Source organism: Cryptomeria japonica, chromosome 6, assembly GCF_030272615.1.
Source record: "Cryptomeria japonica chromosome 6, Sugi_1.0, whole genome shotgun sequence".
Taxonomy (NCBI): domain Eukaryota; kingdom Viridiplantae; phylum Streptophyta; class Pinopsida; order Cupressales; family Cupressaceae; genus Cryptomeria; species Cryptomeria japonica.
In genome coordinates this window covers 23,875,515-23,879,591 of record NC_081410.1, presented here as the reverse complement: position 1 = coordinate 23,879,591, position 4,077 = coordinate 23,875,515, and positions in this window count along the sequence as shown.

Genomic DNA, 4,077 nt, shown 5'->3' with positions numbered 1-4,077 from the left:
TACAGCACTTGCTCATTTCTTGGTTAATTCCAAAACTGGGGTTTGACCTAAAGGCAAACCCCTAATCCCTAACCCCCCAATCGTCTTCACTTTTCTGTGTGTAGGTTGCAGGTACGCGGCTGAAATTGAAGATCTGGAATCCTTGTGCAGAGACGAATAGATCCCCCTTCGTTTCGCAGATTTTTCGGAGGACCGTGGCGCCGGGTGCCATCGTCCCGACAACTTTTGCTCAAATTTGCAGGACAGCACCGTATCGACATTTTACTGCTAATTCCAGGTCCGCAGCTTCATCCTATATCCCTATCTCAGTTTATAAGCGAATCTTTGTCACTTTCTATGCATTCCTAGCTTAATTCTTCTATCAACATTCTTTACAAAAGAGGGTATCCTTGCTTTCTTAACCCTTGAAACACATTTAGCATCCAATCTTGCATTGTGTGGGATTGGATCTTGTGGGTTTCAACCCCTCTTTTGAATGTAAAGTCTCTCCCTTAAGTGAAAACCATCAACCCTAGTGAATCTCCCTTCTCTCTCCTCGGAGTTGGAAGAGGGGAGAGCAACTAGGGTTCGATCGCGATTTTCCGCTTTACAAAAAGTTAATCTTATAATCTTGAGAAAGTTTAGGAACTGAAATCAAATTTGATTTTAATTCAGGAACATAAAGAACATCATGTAATTTCCCATTAGGAACATTCACATCACCAATAGCTTCAACTTTACAACTATGATTATTAGCTAATTGAACAGGAATATTAGAAGTATCGGGATGCAAAGATTCAAAACATTCTTTATGAGAAGTAACATGTTGAGATGCACCAGAATCAATAATCCACTCAAGTGGTTGAGAAACATTATAAGTACATGTAAATGCATGACGAGATGAATTTCCATTATTATTACCCTTCTTATAATGAGGTTTATGTTGATTATTTTGATTATTTTGATTCATGGGCTTTTTACCATTTTGTTTCTTAAAACAATTATTAGTAATATGTCCATCTTTCCCACAATATGTGCAATGGGGTCTTGTTTGTGAATTATTCCTTTGATTATTGTGATTATTATTATGATTATTATTATGAGAATTGTTATGATAGGATTTAGAATGAGATTGATAATTAGAAGATTTGTGATTATTATTATGATTATTATTATGATTATGATTATGTTTATTATTATTGGATCTAAAATTATTATTATGATTTTGATTTTTAGACATAAAAGCATGTTCACTACTTTTAAGAGTACCAAATTGAATTAATTTAGCTTCCTCTTGACGCAATAAATTACGAAAAATATCATATGTTAATTGAGTAGCTAAGCTAGGAATAGCAAGTTGAGCATGAATATTCGTAATAAATTGTTGAAATTGACGAGGAAGACATTTTTTAAGAATAAGATGAATTAAACGTAAATCAGCAAGAGTAACTCCTAAACCAGTTAATTGACTATTAACAGAATCAAACTTTAATAAGAATTCATCCATAGTTTTAAAATCCGTATACCTTAGATCTTCAAGTTGATCTTGAAGTTGAATTTTTCGGGATTCATTTGAGCTATCATAAGTAGTTTTTAAAATTTCCCAAGCTTCATGCGCTTTTGTACAATTTCTAATTAAAACATACAAATCAGGAACCATTGAAATACCAATTAAACCAAGTGCTTCCTCATTTTGAGCCTTCCATCTATCTAGGTCGGCTTGAGGAGCAGATGTAGCGGGTTCAAATGTTTTATCAGTCGCAACATCCAAAAGGTGTTTGAAACGAAAAATAAACGAGATATGTGTTTTCCAAGAATGATAATTGGAACTATTTAATTTAATTTCTGGAATTAATGTAGACATGATAGCAAAATAATAGTTTGTAAAAAAAATTACCCCTTTGATTTAAAAAAAAATAAAATTAACCTCTTTGATTTAAAAATAAAACAGATTTGAGTAAGAATTATAACAAAATTTATGTAAAAAAAATGTTATATTCAAATCTTAAATAACAAATTTTTAAACAAAAAAAATATTTACCAAAGAAAAAATTATATTTTAATAACAAATTGAGATTGTTTTTTTTGTTTTTTTTAAAATTTGATTTAAACAAATTGTAACTCTTAATAACAAAATAAAACTATTGTATATTAAAAGCTTTATAAAAAAAAATTTATTCAAAAAAAACTTTAATTTATTTTAAATGTAAAAAAAACTTGATAACTAATTTTTTAACGTTATTAATCTTTATATATAGACTATTTAAACTTTTTTTTTTAAAAGAAATAACACAAGTTTAATAAAATTTAATATTAAACTAAACTTGATTTAAATAAAATAAGATTTAAAAAACTTTTACACTTGTCAGATGACTGTAGAGATGTTAAATGACAAAAAAAAATTATGAAGCAAGCAGGTAATAATGATTTGCAGGGAATACACAGAAGTTGCAGACCACAAAAGTTTTATTTTTGCAGCAGTTATCAAAGGAGACGTTTAAACCCTAGAAGGAGACGTTCAAACACAGATTTGAGAGATAATACAAAACGCCCTGGCTGTAACACAAGAACAAAAAACGGCATGAATCATGCCATCCCCGTCGAATAAATGATGTACTCCGGAGGGCTCGAACTGGGGATTTGTGCCGTTTCGCATGTACAAGCCGTTCAGACACTGAGGAATTCGGCCCACCACTTTGAGGTCATGGTGAACGGGGTTCTCGCCAACGGGTGCAAAGTTGCCTGAGAGCTGAAGCTTCGGAGGACTGTAGTAAACAAGGCACGATGAACTGTTCTCACTGGTAGAAACAGCAGCAAGTTTAAGAGGTGACAGCTCAGAAATAGTTCTGGATTTGTTTTGTGGAACTGGTACTATTGGTCTTACACTAGCCAAAAAGGTTAAGTATGTCTATGGCTATGAGGTAGTCCTTGAAGCTGTAGCAGATGCTCGTCGAAATGCAGCGAGGAATGATATTCAAAATGCTAAGTTTATTCAAGGGGATCTATACAAAGTTGTTTAATATTGCTATTCAAAATGCTAAGAGTCCATAAAATTTAATATTGATACGCAGTTGTTTTGGTCTTCACAATGAGAATTCAAGACTTATAGCCAGCAGTTAAATTTAATATGTGTTGTGTACTTTCTGTATTCAGATGCATTAGTTTGAGAACAATTACAAAGAATTAAACTGCCAGATCTTTATCGGCACTGGTAAAAGCAATAATAAACTTATTTTATTTAACAATAAACTATAAAATATCTAAAACAACTCAAAATGATAACCATGGTATGGTTGAAAGGGACAATAGAGTCACAGTCCAATGACTGAAAAACAAAACAGATACAATCATACAAGAAGAACAAATTTAAGTTTGAGTTTAATCCTCAACAAATTTAAGTTTAAATAAAGATTATCCTTTTTATTTATCAATAACACCTGCAAATAAAGATGTTAGGACTGAATGGCAGATTTAAACAAATTGAATCAGAATAGTTGTAAGCAAGAAAAAGGTTAAAATCTGCAAGTGAATCAGAAATGAAGTTTAATGATAAATTAGTTTTGGCGGCAAAGCCGACCAAATAAATTAAGGAGACTAAGTTTGGCGGTAAACCTTCCAAACTATGCACACTAAAAAAAACTTTGGCGGCAAGCCTTCCAAAGATACAAATTTAAACTAAAAAAGGAGGAACTTTGGCGGCAAGCCTTCCAAAGCCCTTTTTTTTTTAAAATAAAAAACTAACTAGAATAGGAGATTAAACCTGCAGGCAAACTTGTTAACAAGTTTGAAAAAAAAGTTAAAAATCTGAAACCAAAACCTGCACAATAGAAAATATTAGTAAAAGAACTTCTTCTCCTCTCAAGAATGCCTCCAACAAGGTGAACTCCACAGAATGGTAACCTTCATCAATGTTAACTTAAAACAAGGATTAGAAACCTGCTCTGATACCATGAAAGGAAATAAAAGAGCAAGGAAAGGAAAATTAATCCAAGAAAGTTTATGATGAAGTAATTGTTACCATGAGAAAAGCAAAGACCTTGGAGCATCACCCAAATGTGAAGAAGGAGGCACAAGAAATTTTGAAAGGGGAAAAGCAAA